A 26,666-nucleotide genomic window follows, 5' to 3' on the forward strand; every position below is an offset into this window, starting at 1 on the left:
AAAAAAACTGCAGAAAATTGAAATAGATGGCCTTTATCTCAGCTTGATAAAGGCTATCTATGAAACAGCAACAACCATTATCATAATAAATGATCAAAAATTGAAAACCTTCACACTAAAATCAGGAACAAGACGAGGATATCCACTATCGCCCACTCCATTTCAATATAGTTTTGGAAACATTAGCCACAGTAATTAGACAAGAGAAAGAAATTAAAGCACTAAAGATAGGAAAGGAAGAAGTTAAACTGTCACTATTTACTGGAGGTATGATAAACTACATAGAAGACCCAGAACACTCCACCAAAAGACTTCTAGACTTAATTAACAGATCCAGTACAGTAGCTGGATACAAGGTCAACGCTCAAAAATCAATAGCCTTCTTGTACAAAAATAACAGACTCACCAAGAGAAAAATTAGAGAAACAATCTCTTTCACAATAGCATCAAAAGAATGAAATATCTAGGAATCAATGTAATGAAGGAAGCAAACGACCTCTACATTTAGAACAACAACACCCTGAAAAGCAGATTGAAGAAGATATAAGAAAATAGAAAGGCATCCCTTGTTCCTGGGTAGGAACAATCAACATAGTGAAAATGGCTGTACTTCCAAAACTGTTATATAGATTCAATGCAAACCTGATTGAAATCCCAAGTATATTTCATTGAATTAGAGAAAACAATCCAAAAATTCATTTGGAATCAGAAGAGACCTATAATAGCAAAAAGCAATTCTAGGCAACAGAGACATGACAGCAGGTATTGTGTAATCCCCAATTTAAAACTATACTACAAAGTCACTGTGATAAAAACGGCATGCTATTGGCAAAGATACAGACCTAAGGATCAGTTAAATAGATTAGAAAATGCAGAAACAACTCCAGATGTACACAGCTTCCTCATGTCTGACAAAGGAGCCAACCATCCTCACTGGAGGAAAGATAGCCTCTTTAATAAATAATGTTAGAAAAATTGGATTTCAACTTGGCAAAGACTAAAACTAGACCCCTATCTTTCACCGTGCGCTAAACTAAAATCCAAATGGCTTAAAGATCTAAATATTAAAACAAACACTAAACTTGCTGGAAGATAAGTTACATGGAACTCTTGAAGACATTAGCATAGGAAAAGACTTTATGAACAAATCTTCAGTAGCACAGGAACTAGCATAAAGAATCAACAACTGGGATCTCATCTTCTTAAAAAGCCTTTGCACTGCAAGAGAAACCAACAACATAGCTGAGACTGTCTACAATGTGGGAAAACATTTTTATCAAATGTTCTTCAGACAAAGGTCTACAATCAAGAATATATAAAGAACTCAAGGGCTGGGGATTTAGCTCAGTGGTTCCTGCCTCGCAAGCACAAGGACCTGAGTTTGATCCCCAGTAACCCCCACAAAAAAAGAACTCAGAAAAATCAGACCCCCCAAATTTATAGACCCAATTAAAAAATGGGCATCTGAAATGAAGAGACATTTCTCAAATGAAGTAAAAGCAGCAAATAAACATATGAAAAAATATTCAACATCCCTGGTGATTCAAGAGATACAGATGAAAACAACACTAATCTTCCACCTCACCCCAGAAAGAATGGCTGCTACCAAGAAAGCAACCAATAACAAATGCTGGTGGGGTTGTGGGGAGAAAGGAACCCTTCTCCATTGTTGGTGGGAGTGCAGACTGGTGCAACCACTGTGGAAATCAATATGGAGATAATTCAAACTAGGATTGAAAGTCCCATTTGACCCAGCTATTCCTCTGCTGGATATCTTCCCAAAAGAATTAAAAGACTCATACCACAGTAATACATGTGCACCCATGTTTATAGCAACACAGTTTGTAATAGCTAAAACTTAGAAACAGTCTAGTTGCCCAACAACTGGAGACTGGATAAAGAAGATGTGAGTTTTTTAATAAAATGGAGTACTACTCAGCCATAAAGAATGAGAAACTAGAGACATTTATAGCTAAGTGGATGAACACTGAAGCCATGCTCTTAAGTGAAATTAATAGGACACACCTGTGCAAACAATGAAAGTTTCTCTGGTGTGACAAACTAAAAGTGTAAATAAAAATCAAAAGTATAATTGATATTGTGTAATACAGCCATAAAATGAGAAACTAGAGACATTTATAGCTAAGTGGATGAACACTGAAGCCATGCTCTTAAGTGAAATTAATAGGACACACCTGTGCAAACAATGAAAGTTTCTCTGGTGTGACAAACTAAAAGTGTAAATAAAAATCAAAAGTATAATTGATATTGTGTAATAGGAAAAAAATATCTAAACATGTAGGGGAAGTGGGAGGGTGGGGAAAAGCTAAGAAGAGAAAAGAAAAAGTAAGAGAAAAGAAAAAAATGGAAACAAAGTCTCTGTAAATAGGGAAGGGTGAAGGGGGTGAAGGAAGGACAGGGGAATGGGAAAAAATAAGAGCCAAAATACATCAGGTAAAGGTACAAGATCCCAATGATGAATGTAACTATATTGTATACCTAAAATGTGCAAATAAATTTTAAAAATCCAAAGAAAAAAGCATTTTAATTGAATGTGCAAAAGAAAAATATAAGTAAAATATGTGTGAGTAGATTTAATTCTAACATTGAAATCAGAGACTCATATCTAATGAAAATATAGATATTATACTGTCTCAGTTACTTTCTCATTGCTGGGACAAAAAAACTCAAACACCTGGCCAGGGATTTAGGTCAATGGTTCCACCACCTCCAAGGTTCCAAGTTCGATTCCTGGCACAAAAAAAAAAAAAGTCAACACCCACAAGTTAAAGGAGGAGAGGTTTATTTTGTAGAGGTTTTGGTCATAGTTGGATGACTCCAATTCAGGATAACATGGGACAAGGGCAGAGGGGAAACAGATGATGTCGTGGCAGACAGGAAGCAGTGAGTGCTCAAGGCAAGAGATACATATGTTCAGGCCATGCTCACAGTGACCCACCTATTCCCAATAGGCTTCGCCCTCAACATCACACCCAACCATAAACTTATCAGTGAAACCATAAACTAATCCAGTATCACACACCCATGATCCAGTCATCTTCTAAAAGCCCCACCCGTGAGCAAGTGAGGCTTTGGGAGGACACCTCCATACAAGCCATAACATATATTGCTTAAAATATATATGAAGTTCTAACACAAAATTGCGTAATAATATAACAGACAAATAAAAAACATACAACAGGTTCCACCAACAACAAAGCAGGGGGAAAAAAGAGGCAAAAGGAAGTTGATATAGAAATAATAATATCATGCCTGGTGTGGTGGTGCCTGCCTGTAATCCCAACACTTGGGAAACTGAGGCAGGAGGTTCACAGTGAGTTCGAGACCAGCCTGGGCTGCATAGTTACTTCCAGGTCAGTCTCTACTACACAGTGAAACCCTGTCTCAAAAAACCAAAAATAAATAAATAAATGATAACATTAAGTAAAATACCACACTTAGACACATACATAATTAGCTGTCATCACATTAGTTGTATATATTTTTCCAAAATTGAAATTCTACTAAACACTTTTTATCATTGATTTATTTTGTTTATTGATCCATTGGCATTTCATCATTTCTGGATGTTCTTTGATAGCCCCGTGTCTAGTGTTTTCCATTGTATAGATGGTCTATAATTAATTATTTTCCTTTTTAGAAATTAAGGTCCTTTTCATTGTTTTCTGGTGTAAGTAATACTGTAATTAACTCTCTGGAAAAAAATTTATGTAGTTATTTTCCTTTAGCAAACAAAAAGTCTAAGGAGCTAAATATACATACCTGAAAAGTTATTCCTTAATAAAGAATCATTTACTCTTATTTTAAAATGTGATGAATGGTGACAAATGGGGTAGATTTGATTTAGCAATGCTTCTCTTAATTGATAGTAATGCTTAGCATGAGTACAAGGGAAATTACCTTGGTCCTTTCTCCCAAAAACTGAGAGTGGATTGCTTTGTTCCAGCTGTCCTTTGAGGTTTCTGAAGATACAGAGTTGAAAGAACAGAAGTCCTACCCACAAGGAGGCCATAATCTTCTCAGAAGGCAGCATAAAGATACACTAGATGCACAACATCACCGGAAAGTTGCTGCCAAGGAGAGTCCAAATGAATCTGACCACAGCTTTGAGACCTCCAATTACTGCTTTACTTTCCTGTGTAAATCAGAATAGAAGTTGTTAAGAATCACTGAATTATCACTAGTATTGACTAATAAGTTTTGAATACTAAACAGCTGAAATACCCTTATCATATATTTTTATTCTTTTGAAGTACTCTTCATTTATATGTCTCTAGGATTATCACAGTTTCTTAAATAGCCTCTCTATGCCTAATCTCTGATCTCTAATTCCTTGTGAAGTTTAATGTGTCCTTATCTCTTCCCCTTCCTGAAAATATGACTTCCTATTGATGAGACAGATAGCAAATTTGATATTTTCCAAATATGAGTTACTTTTAGGGAATACTGATATAAAACTGGGAGTCAAAAAATAAAAAAAACTATAGACTATTTCTTCACAGTGAATTCTGACAGCAGTGACATTCACTGAAAACCAAAGCAGATGTGAAGAATCAAGCAGTTATGACACTTGTCTCTACCTTAAAGCACCATCAGAGGCATGAGCGATCCACACAATTTTCCTGCCAGAAATAAGTAGCTCCCACCACATGTGGGAGGAGAACTGTACATACAATGAAGAGAAATTAATTAACTGTAACCCAACACCATCACTCCCAGGATTTGACTCATTCAGCAGTGATTAAAATTGGTGAACAGATGTTAGGGAACTGTAAGAAAGTAGCAATATCCCAATAATGCATTGTACACTGAAAGTACCTCTGCAATCAAGCCATGTGTACTTATGAAGACATTTGATGCTGGAAAAACAAGAGAGAGATTGAACAGTGATAAGCGGTCTGAGGCTTGATCCATACCATTGGCAACGTATAGATAAAGTAAACAATGAAAAGCAATAAGGCCTGAATCAAAAGTGTCAGGAAACTAGAAAAGAGAGACAGAAGAGTCCTGCTATGGTTTAGATATGGTCTGAGTGTGTCCTCCAAGGGTTCATGCATTGGAAGATTGGTTCCCCAGTGCGGCAGTATTAAGAGGTGGTGCAACTATTAAGAGGTAGGACCTAGTGGAAAATGATTAGGTTTGTGGGGATGCTGCCCTTGGAAAGGATTAATATAGGAAGATTTAGTTCTTACGAGAGAGATCTGTTGTAAAGTGAGGTCATCCCAGCTACTTGGTCTCTTCTACATTCAGTCATTTTCCCTCGCACTTTTCTGCCATGTTGAGACACAGTAAGGGGCCCTCACCAGAGGCTGAATAGATGGGGCCACCTCATTTTGGGGTCTCAGCTTCCAAAACTGCTAGCTAAATAAACTTTTCTTTATGGAATATCAAACCTCAGACATCTTGTTATAGCAACAGAAAACAGAGCAATGTAAGTCCTTAGGGCTGGAAGAATACTAGATATTTCCACTGAGGAGAGAGATGGGCACTGAAATGATGTATAGAATTAAAGGAATCTTTTTGAGCACCAAATCACAGAGGTTGCAATGACCCTGGAATATTTGGGTGCTTGGAACTTCTTGTATACCTCCCTGACAGGAGTGGTTCTATGCAGTGTAACTGTGTTTGCATATTACTCTTCTTGCTTGCCATGAATTTCTTGAGGCCAACACTTCTCTCCCCCACCTTGGTACCCACAGGGCAGTACATAAAGGAGCCAAGAGGTATTTTAACAAACAGTAAGCAAGACTCTGTCTGAGATAAAGTTGAAGGGTGCATGTTCGGAAATACTGGAGTATGAAGCTACGTAGGTGAAGTTAGGTGGTAGAGAATTTTAAAAACCATTGTAAGTAATATAGCCCAAACCCAAAATATAACCTATATATTATGCCAAATTTGTTATCTTAGTCACACGATGAGAGATGCATTATTCTACAAAGTTCAGCAACTCTTCCTGCATATGTGTAAGGTGATGATATAGACAGGCAAAGTAGAACTCTAAAAATTCTCTTTTGGTAACAGAAGGCATTGAAGGGTATCACAGGGAACCTGACGTATGAAGTACAGATTGAGGGGAGATTTCTTTCAGCACCAACAAGCAATAAGGAACTACCTTAAATTCATGAGAAGAGGCATAGACTATCAAGACTATATTTTAGAAATATAACTAGCTTAATATCCCACTACTACCTATTGTGGACTTTTCCTTTGTCACAAGGATATAACTGGTGTCTCAGTCCAGTTGGGCCGATAAAAGACTAAAAACTGGACAGTTTATAAACAACCTTAACTTATTATTCACAGTTCTGGGAGCTAGAAAGTTCAAGGCCAAGGCACAGCAGATTCAGTCTTTGTTGAGAGCTCTCTTCCTAATTCATAGATAGTACCTTCATTCTGTGTCCTCACGTGGTAGAAGCCACCAGCCAGATCTCTAGGACCCCTCTTACAGTCACTAACCAACCCCGAGGGCTCCATTTTCTTGATCTAATCACTCTACACAGATTTGCCTTCTAATACTATCATGTTGGCGGTTAGATTTCAGCATATGAATTTGGGGCTGAAGGGTACAGTTATTTAGTTAATTGCAACCAGTATGGTGTAATATTAACTTTACATACAACTTTGATTTTGTCCCCCAAATTTTCAGCTTTTGGATATATTTTGTAACACTAATGACCCTATTCGCAATACACAGTCTTCCAGAATCTAATTAGAAGCTAGAGACAACCAGCTCATGCCTAGCATCCATCTATTCCTCTTCTCTGCAGGACGAATGGGAAGCCTGAGGTCTGTTTAGTGTGGCAAGTGTTCCTAGGCTGGAGAAAGTCCAGGTGAGTGTCTGACAGTACTTTGGATGAGGATCACCTAGGCAGGTCTCAAGCTCCAGAGCGCAGAACTAAATGAAAGAGCACAGGAACCATAAAGAAACACTGGCCGGACTTGGGCAGTTCAAAGATGTTCCAGGTGCAGTTGCCTGGGTAACAGGGGTGTCTGACACTGAAACCTGGGTTTTACAAAGCTCCAGAGAGCTCTAGTAAAAACACAAGGCAGAGATGAATCATGATTTATGTGCATACTTTTCTTTAGACTAGACTGAACACTTCTTCAAATAAACTTTTTGTACTCATCTTGCATCCCCAAGCATCTGGCACATTGACTCACAAATTTGGGTCCTCAGTGCATATCAGTTACATTTTATTAAAAAGACTCTCTTCCACAGTCAGAAACCAAAGGAGGTTCAAGGTCAAGGTAGTATTTGCAGTATCAAGATTCGCAGTTAACACTCTCTTCTTTCACTGACCCTCACCTCAAATCACACATAAAGCAATTCACATAGGTCTCAAACCTGTGTCTCCTCACCTTCAGGTCTCAACCCTACGTTCACTTACTGCCTATATAGTTTCTCTTCTCCAGAAGCCTTTCAGAGGGCTCCTTGGCCTCCTCTGGGAATGTCTGTTCTCTAAAGAGTCTGCTTTCTTTTAAAGAAGCCCCATCCCCTTCTTATTTAGGAATCTAAACTGCACCAGAACACAGATCTGTAAACACATCTCCAGTTAGCCAAGCAAAGGATTTCCATCAGACAGGAAAATGGCAAAGTGGCTTTTCCATGTTGGTCCTGGCTTAATGCCAGCTCTGTTCCAGTAGGCATATGACAGCCTGGCTGGAGCTGGGTCTAGAAAGGTGTACTTGACACTGGGGCACCCAAGGGACCAGGTCCTGCCAAAATGCTCTCTGAATGGAAATCTAAAAGTCACACATTCTTGTGTTTGCATATTGCCCACAGCAATTTGGGCCATAGCACTGTTTTATTTTGTCACCCTGATTGTGTTTTCTTATGCAAACAATGAAATATACCCATTTTAGGTTGGATGAACTTTGGCAGAGGTACATCTGTGTGAAGATGTAGAACACCCCCATGTCCCTAGATAGTTTATCCTTTCCAGTTTACCTTCTACCCTATTGTTAGCCTTTGCTACATCTTCATGCAAATAACTTCAGGTAGAATCCTCCCCGCTTTTCTCTCTCTCTTTCTGTCTCTCTCCTTTTGCTTATTCTAAAATAAGCTTCTTAAAAGCTTAGCCCCTCATTTAGTTTTATGGTATGGATATGCCAATATTTTTATCTGTTGGTGATTTTGATTGTTTGCAGTTTGGGGGTTTTACAGAATAATGCTGCTGTGGACATTCATGTGCAAGCTTTAAAATGTACATTTTCATGTTTCTTAGGTAAATACCTATAATGAAATTGCTGAGTGATATGCCACATGTAAGTTTAATATAATAAGAACTGATGACTAGTATCCAAAGTGGCTACATTATTTTGCATTCTCATTGACAATATATGAATAGCTTGATTGCCTCACATATTTGATACTACTCACTATTTTCAGTCCTTTTATGTATAACTAGTGTCTTGCTGTAGCTTGCATTGTTACAAATATTTCTCTGATGCTCAATAATATTAAGTGTCATGTTTGTGCCCTCTTTGACCTTTCATACCTTCTTTTGCAAAGTGTCTGTTCAAATCTTTGAGGTACATCAATTTTTAAAAGCCTGTGTATAATAGAAAGACCTTGGATTGAGGCCCAAGTGACTAGGGACTGAATCTTCACCCTCTTAAGTAGCCATATGGCTTTGTGAAGTGATTTACGGGACTCTAGGTGTCTCTGTCTTACCTTGATAGTAAGAAAAAATGAGTAGATTATCTTGAAGGCTCTTTGTCCACCCTAGAGACTGTGACTACAGTCTCTATTTCTTAATTTACAAGACAGGCACGTATCCTTGGGGTTCACAGAAACACATAATCACAGAATGTTAAAACAGAACTGGACTTGGCATTTTCATCCAACCTCTGCATGTAGTCAGATACCAAAAGTTAGCAAGATACCAAAAGTCACACAACTATTTAATGACATACATGCACCTAATCCAAGGCTTCCTGGCTTTAACATAGCTATTAAGATAAAAATTTGATAAATTAGCATATATTCAGTCAAAGATTTCAGATCATAGCCTCTGGGAATAAAAGCTGGGTGATATTATTTTTTCTCCACGAATACTACATGTTTCTTTAGATCTCAAGTATTCAACTGAGCAATATAGGGAAGGTAATAGAAGAAAGATCTGGAGATGTCCTGGGCCCAGGCACTGGTGTGGAGCTGCTCTTTTCCCCCATTGTCCACAGGTGCATTCTCATTAAGACACAGACCCAGAGGCCTCAGCCCAGACAGTCTGTTTACAGAGCTGGGACTGCTATAAACATTGCCACACAAATTGCATTTGTACTCTGTTCTCTAGAATGAGTTCTGTAAACGGACAAGTACTTAGGATATACTCCTCATAATCACGGCATGCTGCTCCCATGGGTATTAATGTTTATAGAAGGCTAGTTAACCTTGCACAGGATCTAGGATCATAAGGCCCTGTGTGCCATTCAGCTGCAGAGCTGAAGAATGCATTTCCATGCCTGCAACATGTATACTAACACAGAAGGGACAATAGCAGTCTGTTCTCCTGAGCCAGGGCAAGACCCCTGGACCTGGCTAGCACAGCCTCGGGTCCCTTGATTGCTGAACCAAGGCCTGGAGCTTCACCTTCCCTCAACAGCCTGATTTAATGGACTGTGGTTATTGGTCTTACCCTGTGCCTCTGCAGTATTACTTGAGCAATCCATGTAGTTACATATTCATTTGTAACTTTTCAAGACCCCTTAGGAAAGAAGGGGCCATTGTAAACCTTCAAAACACAATCCAGACATGCAGAGAGCCGTCACAATTGTTTCAAGTAATATGGAACTGCTTTTCATCGTGTACTCAAGGAATGGTGCTTTTGTTCTAAAAGTTTATAATCTATACTTTGGGGCTAAACAACACAGGAATACATGAAACGTTCAATAAAAAATAAGACAGTGGGTCCTTAAATGTCAGCTGGGGAATGTAGAAGGAAGTCCTCTGGGGTCCAAATGTGGACACAATGGCAAGGCTGTGGCTTGGCTAAACACAGCAAAGTTCAGGAATGAGATGAAATTCGAAATGGCCCTGGGTGGATGTGGAGGTTCAAGGATAGAGTAGATCAGGTTGTGAATATGTGTAAAGCACATTCAGGTCTGAGGGAAGAGACCAATTTGACTGAAGCAGACCAGAACTTTGAAGTCCGAGTTAAAAACGTTTGAATCACGCACAAATTTGGAAGCTCCTGGAGAGCCAACAGACCCCGGCCATAGAAAAGAAACATGTAAGGAGGCATATTTTGTTCGATGTTTTCCAGCATCTCCCTAACTCAGTGTGAAAATCAAAATTCTAACAATGTCCCTACACAACCTGCCCTACCCCGATGCTCCACTGGTCTCAACACCTGCTGCTTGCATCCTTGCTGACCGCACTCCAGCTGCTCTGGCGCTCTTGTTCCTGGAATGCTGGAGGCAAGCTCCCAGTTTGCACATTGCATTTTCTCTTGCCTCCCACAGAAATGTTCTTCCTGCCAGTGTCCATACAGTTACTTCAGCACTCTGTTATCTTGGGGAGATCCCCTTGTTAGAAATTCCCCCCTCTGATGGCTAAATTACCATTACAACAGCCCCTCACCCTGGACTCTATAGTTTTTTGGGGGTGGTTTTTTTTTTTAGATTCATTGTTCCTCACAGGCATTTCACTACCTAACCCACTCTCCCTCACTTCATACGTCCCATCGTTTTTGCCGCTTTCTGAAGCAGTTCTGGATAATTTACTCTGTGTTTTTCTTGAAGTGCAATCAGAAATACAGTGAATGCTGCTGCCGAAGGCCATCTAACAGAAAGGTAGGCTTGTAAAAACATTACCATGTGTCCTCATCATCCTCATTCACTGGATCTGGCACCATGACAATTCTAGCTCTTCTTCAGTCAAAATGGCCATGAAAACTAAAGATTTTGAATCAATTCAGGACATCAAAGCAGCCTCAACCGTGAAACTAAAAACAATGATATGCACTTTGCTGTGTTGCTGAACTGTGAAGTGTGGTAAGTTGGGCATAGTGGTCCCTTTCGACTTAGGACATTTTTATTTCATGATGGGAATATTGGATGCAACTGCATCCTAAGTCTAAGGGCGCCTATGTAGGATTTCATAGCCTACCTTTAAAAGATGGGTAAATCATATATTAGGGCTTCTTTGTTGCAAGCAACAAAAATTATATTTACTTAGGCAAATAGTAACTTATTAGAAAAAAGGAAACAGAAGCTCTCAGAATTGATGAAAGGCTTGAAGACCATCCTGGGAAATGGAGGAAAAGAAAGCAACCTTGGAGATCTTGTTGCAGGAAATATGAAATATGAGATACGGTGTCTCCCAACCCATTAACTGTATGACATGCCAAATTCTTGTTCTCTAGAAATCAAAGAATGAGTCCTAGGAATGACAGAGGTTAAAAGCAGGAAGATATTTACTGATAGGAAAGCTCCTGAGGGGCAGGAGGGGGTCCCGAGTGGGTAGCTATAGACCCCAGTTTACAGAGAAGTTTTATAGGGTGAAACCCACATGGGTACAACATGGGCCACAGCCATGAACATGCAGTAAGGTTACAAGTGTAGTCACTTAGGTAGCTGTGGTCCAATTGGGAAGCAAATCATGTAGGAACCGTGGATGGGAAGAACAAGGATTCTCCTAGCAGGTGGTGGGCCCTAGGTCTCTGGTCACCCCCAGGGTGGTTGATGCCTCTCTATACCTCGCTAAGCCCAGTTCTTTGAAGAAGGACGTGAGTCTGGTCATCTTGTCTCCATCTTGAGGCCTGATTTTCAGCTGATGTGCAGCTGTGGTGTATTTCACCTTTGTCCTGGCCCTCTGGAGGACTTAGCCCTATGTGACTTCCTTTAATATTTCTACCTAGCTCATCTACCTATAATAGGATCAGACACCACAGCATCTACCTACAGCAAGATAGCATGGTCGAAAGCTGCTGTTTAGTGGAAAGGAGCATCAACTATTTTCAATGTTCTAGTCATCTGCTCAAGAATTAAATTCAATTGAGAGAGCCCCCTCTTGGGTCATACAGCTGCCCCTCACCATTTGTCGTAAAGTTTTGTTATGCTTTGGTGTTCAGCATCCATTCCCTCTTCCTGGTATCATCACCAGTATGTTTTTGAGCTATTTTCCCCTCCTACATATTTTAGTAGCATTTTAATCAAAAATGTCTCTCATCTCCACCGAACAAGTAAGCTTGATTTTCATTTCTGTTCCCCATCCCTCTCAGAATCTGTGACTTGGGGAATTGAACAAAGAGAGTGTTATAAATCTTTTAAGATTCTGACATAATGAAAACTTTCTAAAGCCTATAAGACACTTGTTTATAAAGCACATCTACATATATTGTTTCATTTGAGTCATATTTTTGTGAGGTAGGCAGGTATTATCTCCATGATATTGTTAACAAAAGTAAACTTGGAGAATTTAAGTAATTTATTCAAGGTCACAATTTTAGCACTATTTCAATATTAGATTATGTTACAGTGATGGCACTGACTGATGCATATTATGTGTGTTTAGTAAATTAATTATTGCAACAACACTATGAGGTGAGTACTAATAACCCAAAAGTAGGGCTAAGGAATTGGCCCAAGGAGACATATTTACAAAGTACAGAAATGGGTTCCTACCACTGAGCCATATGTATCAATAACCATTAATATATAAATATATTAGGTATTAGGTATAAATGACATTGCCATATCATGTTTACTAAAATTCCAGAGGGAAACCCATATAGTTATGTGCTTCAATTTTAAAGATTCTAAACATGCACAGTATCTGTTTCATAATGGTCATTTAATGAATATACCTTGAATAAATTGACAAATAATGAATGAATGAATGAATGAATGAATGAATGAAATGTCTTCCTTACAGACTTTGCAGCATGGGACACTGTCTTCCAAGTAACACTGTAGATTCTAAGACTTAAGAAAGTTTCATTGTAATGACAGCTGGAACATTCAATTTTCTATTTGTGCCCTTATTCTAGGTACAAAAAGGACACAGTTCTCTTCCATGGCTTCCCTTTATTCTGCAGATTCCTGAGGTACAGGTTTAGGAAGAAACAGGATGTCTTTGCTCTCTGATATCTTGTATCTAGTTTTGCTCTGAGTCATTTGTTTTTGTCAAGTAGGGAAAGTGTTTTCCCTTGGAAAATAATCCTAGTAGCACATTCTTCATCTTCCACAACCACAGGGTACTGGTACGGTTTCTCTCTAGATGTTCCCCCCAAGAACTTCATGGCTGTTGGAAGGTGACTGAATCCTCAGGTGCTATAGTGGACTGCTCTTGAGAAATGGGTCTTTTAGAAGAGGGGTCACTAGGAGTGTGACCAAAAAGGGTGGATCTTCCTCCTAGGTTCATCTCTCTCTGTTTTCTACTGCTAGGATGTGAGCAGCTTTTCTCCATAGCAGACCTTCTACTATATCGCTCTTTCCCTAAAGCCAGCCAGCCAACTATGGACTAAAACTTCTAAAAAGCATGATCCAAAATAAATCTCTCCTCCTTTAGTTTGCTGGTGGTAGGTATTGAGTCCCAAGAAGAAAGTAACTAAAACAGGTATGTGGCTGTGCCAATATTAGCAGATCATACCAATGAATTTCATTGTCTGCAGTGCCCTTTGCTTATGAATAAGGAGTAAGGAAGAAATATATTGATCTATTTGCTCTCTGTTAATACCAGGCACTGTTCTTGACTCTGAGAATGCAGAAATGAACAAGACATGAGCCTTATCTCCTGGGTTTGCTGTTCCTGCTTCTGTTTTAAAAGGTTCAAATTGGTGTGTGTGTGTGTGTGTGTGTGTGTATACGTCAAGCCTTTAGGGAATTATCTTTCAGGGGATAGTTCCAACAAAGTGAACTTGATTCATAACTACATAATCTTATAATTAGAAAACTAACCAGAGAACTGCCATGACTGAGGAAATGAAAGTCTGGCCTCATGGTGGTAATCATGAAAGTGAGAAATGAAGACAAAGTGAGATATCTGGCAAAGGCTAGGGGTTTCTCATAACTCCAGATCCACTAGATAGTTAACATCATATAGTCCCATGGAAAAGCTACACAGAGAACTTAAATATGTACAGCGTCAAACCTCACTGCCACAGCAGTTGATAAAATGAACACTTCCATTTTTATATTTCTTTAAAGGGCTGAAAATATACTAAATGAAACATAAATACACTACGCTATCACTTTTCTCTTTAGAAAATTATGTCTCAAATAGTTATGTTCCAACAGATGTTAATAAGCTAGATCAAGAAAGAAATATAAATTTAAAAAATTAAAAAAAAAAGAGCAGTGAAAATAAAAGAAATCGATAGCCTGATTCTGCTCTGATCATCTGCAAAAGCTTTCTCAAAGAATTAGTATTTCAGCAGCTAATTGAAGTCAGCTTTGCTAAATTCAGATTAAGTACTGAACATCACTGTAAAAAATGCAAATCAATATCTTTAGTATGGCTTACCATTTAGATCAACTCTCCTTTAGTCACATATGAATATGAATCACCTTCAGCAAATATTTTCTAGTCTTTTAATTTTTTTTTAAATTTTGCTGTGCTAAGGATGGAAACTTTTACTTGCAGGGCAAGTACTCTACCTCTAAGCCACACTCCAGCCCTCAACAAATATTTTCTTTATGTTGAATGAACTGGATGAAGAATTTAGGAAAGCAAAGGGGGCAATTTGGGGGGACGTGAACTCTGCCCTAGGAGAAGTCAGAGAATATTGACTGTAATTCAGCATTTCCATGAATTTTTAAATTTTACTTTCTGTGAGTGAAATCATTAAGTATAAATCTGCCTTGAGATTTTCCCTGGAAAATGATCAGTTAGCAAATGTCTGCTGGGTACTTCTGCACCACCAAATTTGTGCAGAAAACAACCATGAATCAGAACACAGATTTTAGTTCTAATGTTCAGGAACAATTTTACACCAAGTAGGGCATTGCATTTATTCTTAGAAAAATAAATGAATCTACTTTAGAGGAAAAAAAAAAGGGCCCCAGATTTTATGAGTAAACCATTCCATTCCCAGCCCTGTAGTTTCACACCTCTATCAGCTCTCTAAACATCAACAAAAACGCCACAGATTTGATGGGAAAATGGTGTTAAGTCTCATGTTGTTTCAGGAATTTCCCAATATGCACTAAATTAACTTTGGGGCCATATGAAGCTGAGTGGTAGGAAATCATTCCATTGGACACAGATGGCAGAGCTAATGTTCCCAACAGCTGTTGCACACATACAAAATCAGATTGGGATTAACACTCACCTTCAGGGTAGTTGCACCCAGAAGGGATGGCTTCCCTGTAATATACACCAAGCTTAGCTTATGTCTCTGAGACCAGATGACCTCACAGGTCTTGGGAACATTTGATCCAGGAAATCTGAACTTGGGCAGAAATCATAAAGCATCAGGTACATGTTAAGCAGGAATTTATCTGCTTTGTGTCTGAAGGGGCCTCACATCTATCCAGCTTTTGTCTGACTCTGTGAAATATTTATAGGCAAGCTGCTTTCTAGGGCAGAGTTACAGACCTGTTCAGGTTTGGCATGAAATATCTCTGCCCAGTGACCACCTGCTGAAACCCAAATTCCAAGTGCAACCAGACCCAAGATCATTTGTGTCACCCTGAGCTTTAGCACTGGTATCAGGATGGTAACCAAAATAGAGTTAAGATTCCTCCAATATGCTTTCCTTCTGCTTGGGGAAAGAGAGATATTTTCTCCAGTGAGTTTGCCATTTTATAACTTACGAAATTCTCTTTGACATAATTTCAGAACTGTGGGTCAGTCAGTCAAACAGACTTACAACCTAGTCCTTGGTAATTTGACTTTTAGAAATAAGCAAAGGCCATGCAGAGCTAAACCTAATGATTTAGAAAGGAGATCAAGTTGGGTGATCTCAATATATGTCAAAAATGAGGTGCGAGTTTTAGTTCATATGGTGGATTTTATTTTATGGATTGTGCATATGGTTTTAAGACAATACCAAAAGTTTTCTTTCTATTAACGTCAATACAGCAGCAATTTGAATGCCTAAATTCTAGCATGTTTGCCTAAAAATAATGTTTCATTACCTCTCATTATAGTTTGTATAGGACCCCCAATGAGGGCAAGGTTATAAAAAGATATCAGAAAACTTTCTTTTCAACTCAGAATTCTTAATGACTGATTCTGTGTTCTTAAATTACTAGTCAAGAGTTCACATATTCGCTTGTTTTTCAGTATTATTGTAGATTTACTAACCAACCTTAAATTTCCTTCCATTACTCCCTTTTATAATCCTGGAATTTACTGTTCCTTTTCGTGGTTTCAAATCTCAGGCCCTTAAGCCAAAAGGTAGGTTATCTCTCTCTCATTTCTACATGTTTAACTAGTCCATTGCTGGTATGATAATTCCAGAATTTTGGAGTTCTGCGATCCCTCCATTATTTTATTCTTCGTTCTTTCATATGTGACTTCCATCTTGCTTGTCAAGATAGCCCATGTAGCACCAGCCAACACATCCACATACCAGCCAATGAGTAAAGAAAGAAGAGAAATCACATTTCTTTCAAGGATATGGCCTTAATGTTCTATGCACTACTTCACCATTTCTATTCCAATTTCTCTGGTCCAGATATAGCTGCAAGTAAGTCTAGGAAATACAATTTAACTCTCAACGCATGTGTCCAGTTGAATTATGTGGTTTGTTATTAAACTGAAAAGGAAAGAATGGATAATGGGGAAAACTGCAGTCTCTGATGCACAAGATATTCGATAAAGTCTAATTGAATGTGACAGATACTTTTAACTATCCTGGAGGAATTAAGGAAGGGAAGCCACCACATCTGGAATAGGACAAACAGCTAAAAGACAGCAGTTGTGAGACATAAGAAAGAGATTATGGGGGCATCTGGCTGAAGTGAGAAGTTGGGGAGGGTTTCAGGATGAATTCGTGAAATGTCTCAGCTTCCACGGGAAGTCCTAAACTTCTGAGGTGGAGCTCTACGCTTCTCTCAGGATGGATACAGTCAACTGGTGTTTAGATGAAGATGAAAACAACCTCGGAAAACCACGGACCCTAAGGACACCCAGGCTTAAACTACTACCCTCATCACCCAATGTTATTTCCCATTTGTAAATTGTAAACTTTCACTCTTCCTGGCAGAAGCCTCTTCTGACATGTTTTGTTTGTTTGTTTGTTTTAACAAATGACAACAGGACAAAGAGGAATCATAGCTAAGGGAGAAAATAAGGGCATGTGGGATTAGGAGAAAACAAGTTGGTGGCAACCATTATACTACAAGTAGAGTTTATTTGGTGAATGCCATAGTTTAGCACTTTAGTTACTACACAAAGTGAAAAGAGCATTTAATAAGTTTAAAATCTATAAATGTCACATTTGATCTCATCACCACATTGTGTGGATTGATGTCTCAACTCAAGAAATACAACTTGGCCATAAGGTAAGATTTCTCTCCTCTGGCATTAGCACTTCACTACTTAGGAGGGTATTTTCCTCATTGGGAACATTCCCCAAGTTCAATTGAAACCCAAAACCCAAAACATTAGGTTTGGAATTTTCCTTAATGTGAATGTGTTGATAATCAAAACATGTTTTAGGTGATCCTTACAAGAAGATTCCCATATAGAAAAAATCAAAATGAGAGAGATTTCCTGATTGTACTCTTGAAACCAACAAAGTGGCAATGTCATAGAAGAATAAAACAAAGTTGGTGAAAAGGTATGTAAAGTCCACTTTCTTTCACATAGTAATAAAGAGCTGACTGTTGTGAAAATTTTCTAGATGGTTGTGATTAAAATCTCCACTTTTTTAGAAACCAATTAGTTCAAATGGTAGCAAAGTATAATATATAATGATATCCCAAGCCTTGTGAAAAGACAAACATACACAAAGAGGAAGAGGATGGGGGAGGTGAATTTTAATAGTGTTGAGAAAGATAGGATACTATAAATTAATGAGTGCACTAGAAGCATTTAGAATTTCTTAAAGGGTTAAGCAAACAACCAAAGCCAGAAACCTCAGATTAGAATATGAGCAGAAGAAATCTTTTTCAGGGGAAAAAGCTGTCCTAAGGGTGTTCTGAGGCCCAAGCCAACCATTGCCAGAAGAAGCAGGAGAATAACACTGACATTAGCAGGATGTTTGCTTTCCTGCTACAACTGAATCAATTTTTCTACTTTTTTCTCCATGGTAATTAGAAGGTAGTCACAGCAAGGATGTTAGGAACAGAAAAACAGCAAAGAGCCCCAAAATTCATTAGTTCAACAGACACAAGAGATTGCTATACTCCAGAGATGAGCCACCAATAACCCTCCAAGGAATAAGGAAAATTCTCCATCAACAAAACTCCTGTTCTATAATCAGAAACATTACTAGGTAAATATGATTTAAGAATACACAGGAACACACAGTGAAGCATTCCTGAATGTTCAGGAAGCAAATTAAAACTCAGCCATTGTACCTGTCACCTAAGAAAATGGACTAGGTGAGAAAGTAGTTTTGAAATATCGGAATATTTTTACATTATCATTTATATATAAAGAACTGTTATACCCATACCAACAATCAATAGCGGCTCTTTAAAATCATTCTTGGGCTCACCAAAAAAATTTAATCACAACAAATAAGATAAATATTAGAAAAAGATCCAGCTGAAGAAAAATAATTAAAAATTGTGCTTCAAAGAATACTATCAAGAAAGCAAAAAGGCAACCAAGGGAATAAAAGATGTGCAAATCATATATCTGATACCCATTTTGCATTGAGAATATAAAAAGAAAAAGAACTGCTACAGCGCAATAATAAAAAGACAATTCAATTCTAAAATGGGCAAATGACTTGATAACCTTTCTCCAAAGACATAAATGGCATTGAGAACATGAAAACATTCTGCACATCATTAGTCATCAGGAAGACACAAATCACAGCTACAGAAAACAAGGTTTCACACTCTGATAACTATAATCAAAAGTCAGATAAAAACATTAGTGAGCTTGTGGAGAAAGTGGAACTCCCATGCACTGCTGGTAGAAATATAAAATGCTGAAGCCCCTTCTGAAAACAATTTGCTATTTTTTCAAAACAGTGAACAGAGAGATACATTTAATCAAATAATTCTACTTCTGTGTATATGCCCAAGGAAAATGAAAACATGTGCACACAAAATCTTCTACGTGAATGCTCATGGAAACATTATTCACAGTATTCAAAATGTATAAATAGCTGTATAAAATGTATAATGTCCATTGAGAGATGATTGGAAAAATAATGTACATACTATAACATGAATAAACCTTAAATATTATATTAAGGGCTGGGGATTTAGCTCAGTGGTTCCACCACCAGCCTTGAAAGAGCAAGGACCTGAGTTAGCTCTCTGGTACCAAAAAACAACAACAACAACAAAAACCCACAAACAATTATATTAAGTAAAAGAATATGTATCAGCTATCCAAGGGGAATGTAATTACTAATGCAGAATATGATTATTAACACACAATAATTAAAAAATAAACAAGTCACAAGTGACAACATAATATATGATCCCACTGTATGAAATGTCCAGAATAGATAAATCAACAGATAAACTATCAATTGTCTAGAAAAGGTGAAGTTGAACTGATGGGATACAGGATCCATTTTGGAGGAAGATAGAAGTGTTCTGAAATTAATTATGTTAATTATTGCATAACTCTCTGTGATATATGAAAAATCATTGAATTGTACACTCACTTTGAACAGGTGAAGAGTGTGATATGTGAACTAGATCTCCAAAAGCCTTGAAAGGAAGGAAAGAGAAATAAAATGAAAAGGATGGGAAGGGAAGGGAAGGGAAGGAAAACAGTGAATCTGAAGTAAACCTGAATTAGAAGAAAACTTCCTTATCTAATAAAGAGCAACTGTCAGAAAACTACAACAAATATCGAATTAAATTCTCATTAAAATTAGATTAAAATTGTCATCCAAGGCAGTATGTACTTAATGTACAACCTAGTCAAGGAAGGAAGACAAAGAAAAATAGAGATCTATATACTGATGAAGGGAGGAGAAAACACTCCATTTTTAGATGTATGGAGCAAATTTAAGAAAATCAGCCAAGGAGAATTAGACCAATAAAAGGGTTTCACAAACTAGATGAATACAATATCAACAGGCAATGATTTTCTTACACATGAGCATTTAGAAAATGTTTTGGGGAAATAATCCCACCTACAATAAATATGGAGAACATCAAATGCTTAAATCAATGCATAAGATTCATGTATATAAAACTATAAGAAAGTGTCAAAGAACATAAAAAGAATTAGCAATATGGAGAGATACCCCATTTATTGGGTAAGAAAATTTTATATTGTGAAGATTCAAGTTCCATTCAAATTAGCACACAATTTAGAGTAATTCTTATGTAAATTACAGTGGAAGTTTTTGGAGTATAATAAAGTTTCTAAAGTTTATCAGAAAGAGAAAAGTGCAAGAATAGCCACGTGACTGTTTTCTTTACAATGTTTCTTCTTAGTATTTCTTTCCTCAGTATTCAGATCTCTATTTTTCCTTATCTTCATCCATTAATTTGGCTGTATATTAAGTACATATAGTCTTAGATAACAGTGGGAATTGGCATTCTAATGTTAATCTAATTTTAATAGGAATTTAATTTGATATTCATTGTAGTTGATGAAACAGTATAATAAGGGTGACATGTCCTAGTTCTTGTGAGTGTTACGGTATGCTAATTTGCTGTTTGGCTTGAATGCTTACATCTTTTTTGGATCTTTTAGAAGGAGAACACAGTCATGTATTGACACTTTTCTTTCCCAAAATATTTGCCTAGTATTATTTGATACCAACATTATAACACACTAACTTCCCCAATTCCTGGTAACTACCACTCTGACTTTAACTAAATAAGATCATATTTTTAGATTTCACATATGAGTAAGATTATTCAGTATTTGTCTTTCTTTGCCTGGTTTACTTCATTTATAATGATCTCCAATTCTATCCATGTTGTCACAAATGACAGGGTTAAATTCTTTTTTATGGCTGAATAGTTATGACATTTTGTATATATACCACATTTTCTTTATTCCAATTGATGGACAGCAGTTGTTTCCATTTTTTAGTGACTGTGAATAGTGCAGTAATAAACATGGGAGTATAGATGTCTCCTCAACATACTGATTTTATTACCTTTGGATATTGTCTTAGTTACTTTTCTCACTGCCAAGACAAAACCAGACACCCACAAGTTAAAGGAGGAAAGGTTTATTTTAGCTTACAGTTTGTAGAAGTTTCAGTCTGTATTCATCTGATTCCAACCAAGGGTAACATGGCAGAGAATAACAGTTCATGACACGGCAGGTAGGAGGCAGGAGGTGGCAAGCCTCCCTTTCTCTTTTATCCCATCCAGGCTACAAGCCTATTGTCTGGTACACCCACATCAGTGGTGGGTCTTCTCATTATCCACACCCAGAACTATGCTAAACCAATCTTTGCAGTAACATAGTTATCACATACCCTTAATTTATTTTCACACACCCTATATCTAGCCACCTCTGTAAAGCCTCACCTATGAGCACATAAGGCTTTGGAAAAGCATCTAGATATAAGCCATAACAGATACACATACAGTAGTAGAGTTTCTAGGTTGTATAGAAGTTCTATTTTAATATTTTGAGAAAGTTCCATACTGTTTTCCATAATGATTGCATTAATTTACACTCCCACCCACAATGTGCAATGTTTTCTTTTTCTCCTTTCATGACCAGCACTTGTTATCTTTAGTATTTTTGATAGCAGTGTGAGGCAGCTCATTGAGGTTTTGATTTGACTTCCTGGATCGTTAGTAGTGTAGAACACTTTTTCAACTACATGATGGCCATTGGAAGTCTTCTTTTGAGGAATAGGTGCTGGGGTCTATTGCCTAATTGCTGAGCTACATTTTGTTCATTATTCATCACTAAGGATTTGAATGGGAGCAATAATAAAAGAAAAATTACCACCCCATCTTTAGGAAGAAGAGATGTGAGTCAAAGTGAGAGGGAATTAAAAAACTTTTCAAGAAAACCAATGTGAAATTTTCTCTAGTAATCATTGCTTCCACAGAAACCTGAAAATGAAGTCACCGTAGGGGTGGTTGGGAGGGTCCATCTGTTGCTGTAAAGGGATGGAGATGTCACCTTATAACTGGATATACCTGGGGAAAGCCCTCTCCATTCCACTGCCTTGTTATCCCAGACACCAGCAGGGATTAGACACTTAAAGGACTTTCACTACGCCAGTCAAGACCTTCCTTTTTACATGAAACAGGCACAGAAAGAACTCAAGAAAAAAATAGCTTTAATGCTTCATGAAAAATCACCTTTTAAATATTCACAAGAACCTTCACAAGAACCTAAGTGTAAATAAGTGGTAAATATAAATGGCAAATAGTTCCACGGCATTCTGTTTAGCCCTCTATCATAATCGAATTTGTCTGCAATTATTTTAACTCTTTGCTTACATGGCACAGTTCAGAAATATTTATCAAAGAGATTTTTTTAAAGAAAAAGAAATTCCCACCATTACAAGACAACAGAACTATTAACTAATCACTACCATGGTACTTATTTTCAGTCTATTACTTGAAGATCAATTCATGTTTAAAGTCATCTGTGGTCAAACATTGGCCCTGACTCGGTCACCAATTCTGAATAGACAAAATCCAGAGAGTTCATTATCCCTCAAACTCACTGTTCCTTTGACATCCACCACGATTTCTTCTCCCGGGAGCACACGTATTCTGTTTAGGACAATCACTCAAAGCTTGAAGCTGTCTACAAGTTGCCCAGAGGTAAAATCACTTCTCTCATTACCTTCTCTCAGCAACCCCAGTCAAACTATGCAGGGTAATGTTCTCATTTCTCCTTAGCCTAGCTACAGTTTCATTTTCTTAACCAGGCACCAGAGAGCCCATTACTGTTAAAATTAACCTCCAGCTTGCATAGGTCCTTCCTCTAAATTCATGGTCTTTTTTCTGGTTTATATCAAATGATTTCCTCTCTCAACAACCTCATTCTTTAGAACAATCTCACTCTGGATATGTAGTGGAATTTCTTCACCTAATGTCCCATTAACCAATTTCTTTGGAAATAAATTTCCAATGTTCTACTAAAAATATCTTTTAAAACAGAAAACACAGGAAACTCACAGCCAAAATTGACAAGCAAGAGAGTATGAGACAGAATCTTTACCTACTAAGGAGTCCAGTGGAACTTTATCTAGAAATATCTACTCTCAGGACGCTCCTTTGGAGTATTCTGGACATCTACCAGGAAAGATACCTTCTAAACCACTACATACCTTGAAAGAACATAACATTTTTCATACATGTAACAAATAGCACAAATGATGCTATTATAGATAGATGAGCTAGGTAGAAACATTAAAGGCAGTCAGATAGGGCTAAGTTCTCAAGATGTCCAGGACAAAGGCGAAACACACCACAGCTGCACATCAGTTGAAAATCAAGCCTCAAGATGGAGACAAGATAACCAGACCCACATCCTTCTTCAAAGAACAGGGCTTAGTGAAGTATAGAGAGGCATCAACCACCCCGGGAGTGACCAGAGACCTCTGACCCACCGCCTCCTAGGAGAATCCTTGTTCTTTCCATCCATGCTTCCTACATGACTTGCTTCCCAATTGGACCACAGTTACCTAAGTGACTACACTTGCAATTTTACTGTATGTTCATGGCTGTGGCCCATATTGTACCCATGTGGGTTTCATCCTATAAAACTTCTCTGTAAAGCAGGGGCCTTGGGCTACCCACTTGGGACCCTTCCTGCCCCTGAGGAGATTTTCTATCAATAAATATCTTCCTGCTCTGAACCTCTGTCATTCCTAGGACTCATTCTTCAATTTGTAGAGAACAAGAACTCGGTGTGCCATACAGCTAACAGGTTGGGAGATATATTTTATATTTCATATTTTCCTGAGACATTATTGGAGGCACCACCAAGATAATAATTAATAGCAGGTAAGAATTTACTTTTGTTGATTGTTAAATTATATTAGTTACTGGTTACTGGTCACTGGTTGTGCTTCTTGTAAATGCTTTGTACTTTGATTTCCTATACATCGCCATTTTGTTAAAATGATGGTGATATGTCTTTAAAAGGACATTTTACTTTTGTAGACAACGTTTTATGTTTCTGTTCTATACTGATTGACTAACTTGTTAGACAGTTCTGAGGAAAATTAATGTTAGTTCACCATCTAACAGCCTTTACCAATAATTACAAGTGAATTAGAAAATGTAGTAAAAATGTCTTTCTGTAAAATCTAGTTTATAGTTGAAAATATACATGCCCATTGATATAATGTGTGATTCCAGCTGTCAATTAATAAGGCACTAGGCTGGCAGCTGCTGTTAAGACTTGGGGGAAGGTTTCACTGAGCAGTGCAGCCCAATCCTTCTCTACACTCTAGGGAAAATGTTGAGCCAGCTGTCTCAGTTTCCTTCTGGTCTGATCTTCCACTGGTGGAGAAGCAGTCTTAGCTCTTGAGATTCACCCCACCACCACCACCCCTGCCTTTCCAGGCTGAGAGTGATGATTCAGGGGCAAGTTGTCTCAATAACTCACTAGGGGCATGAGAAGAAAAGACCTCCTTTCCTGATCTCATTTCCAATCTCTCCTGCCAGTTTCATACTCTCCTTTATAGAGGCATGTAACATCAGAAAGGTTCTCTGAAGTACCCAGTGTCTTTCTCCTAAGAACCTTTAAGTTAAGTCCTTAGAAAATGAGCTTGCCAACACCAAAGATAGGGAAGTCATTTTAGATCAGGAAACATACCCCGTCTCTGGGTCAGAGGAGACATCAAGGCTTTACCCATCTGGGAGAGCACAGGAACCAAAGTCCCTGCTTAGTGCTCCAGGCAAAAGTCTTCCTCAGGAGAATGGACTTCTGGGTAAAACCAGAGGAGCTATTTCCATAAGCACAACATTTAAGGGACCAAAACACGTTTTGTTTAAGGGAGAATCCTCTCTCTGTCTTCACAGATTTGGATCGTATCATTTATGTATGAGAAAAATTCTTTGGCTTATAAATTGTAGACTAAATTCTGGCAAGACAAGCAGATAGATTCCTTTCCAGGGACAGATCTCTGATTGTGTGGAAAACTGGGGTGAGAACTGAGAGGCTGTGGCTAGGGCTACTCTCTGGTAGATGCTCGAAAGTCCCCCAGTGGAAACTGGCTCCCGATAGCCTGAATGGGTAATCAGTAGAGAAATCTCTGCATAACTATTGTCCCGAACCGGACTTCCCAGTGAGGTGAAAGGTAACCCTTTCACTGCTCACTAGATATCCTCTGTCTCATGCTCTTTCTCAAGCCTCCATTAAGAGCTGAGCTACAGGATGGGGCCGTCCTCTCTGCCAGTAAGATGGACACAAATAGAAAACAGTGACTCGGTAGAGGTTGTCTGACAAATCTGTAATAGGCCAGAAACTCTGAAGCTCTTGGAAATTAATTTTAGAACTCTGGCTGCTTGAAAATTAGTACGCACCTCTCTATGAGGCCTGAGGCAGAACAGTGAACAGAAACATGGTTTTGTGCTTTGCTAACTAGGGATAAAGGGGATCTCAACCAGCCTTTCTCTTCTATGTGCTTGTGGAGACCTGAAGAGGGTGCCGTGTGAACTTTGAACAATGTGTAGTTTTTGTCTTGCTGCCCATGAAGGTCAGATAACACAGTTGTCTTGGTGGTGTTCCTCAGGGCGAAGATACCCTGAGGATTTAATCTGCTTCTGTCTCTAAAAGCAATCTCTTTTGCAAGAAAAAAGCGCAGCTCTTTAATCTATCTGCCACATTCTCTCTCAAAGACTTAGAAAACAGTGACTTAGATACTTTTAATTGTTGGTTTGGCTAACAATGTTTCCTTCAAAAAGGCATGATTTTACAACTGAAATTAATTGTATCTTGGGCTTTTGAAATACATACAGGAGTAAGAACACAAGTTTCCTGGGGAAGGAAAGATTGAGCTCCGGTAAAGAGTGCTACTCCAGTCCAATTTACCTTCTGGGCTCTCTCCAGACGGCAGCCACCTGCGCTGGAGCTGTGATCCTAGAGGATGATCTAGGAGCATAAGGCATCAATCAGAATCATAGGGAAACCTTGTTTCTGTTTTTTTCCAGAATATGGAGGAATGTCAAGTCAAAGTCTCTTACTCCTTTGGAATATGTTCTTAAACACTGGCAGAAGGTCGGTCTTCACATTCTTCTGCACCCGTGCATGGCTGCCTATCCGCTAGAGCCAAGATGGAATGCAGAGTGAAGTATTAATTATGATGCCATTTCCCAACAAGAGATACTGTAAAAAAGAGGGAAAATGGTCAGAACTGCCTTATGTCCAGGTCTTTTTTGCATTGAGATAATCCTGATTTGTGTTCAAAGTGTAAATATAAGCTGCAGGAAAACCTGACCCCTCTGGTCCTTACCACTAAACCTGAGGCTTTCCACCCTATCCTTTTGGACAAAGTTTTTTAGGCAATCCCAGTGAAAGTTCCACCTGCCACCAAACTTGAAGTTATTCCCACTTGCCCATTAGAGCCTGAGATCCCTCCCACTTATCCTTTGGGATCTAAGGGTGAAAT

Source organism: Fukomys damarensis, unplaced genomic scaffold (genome assembly GCF_012274545.1).
Source record: "Fukomys damarensis isolate Sample0158 unplaced genomic scaffold, DMR_v1.0_HiC HiC_scaffold_13, whole genome shotgun sequence".
NCBI classification, from domain to species: Eukaryota; Metazoa; Chordata; class Mammalia; order Rodentia; family Bathyergidae; genus Fukomys; species Fukomys damarensis.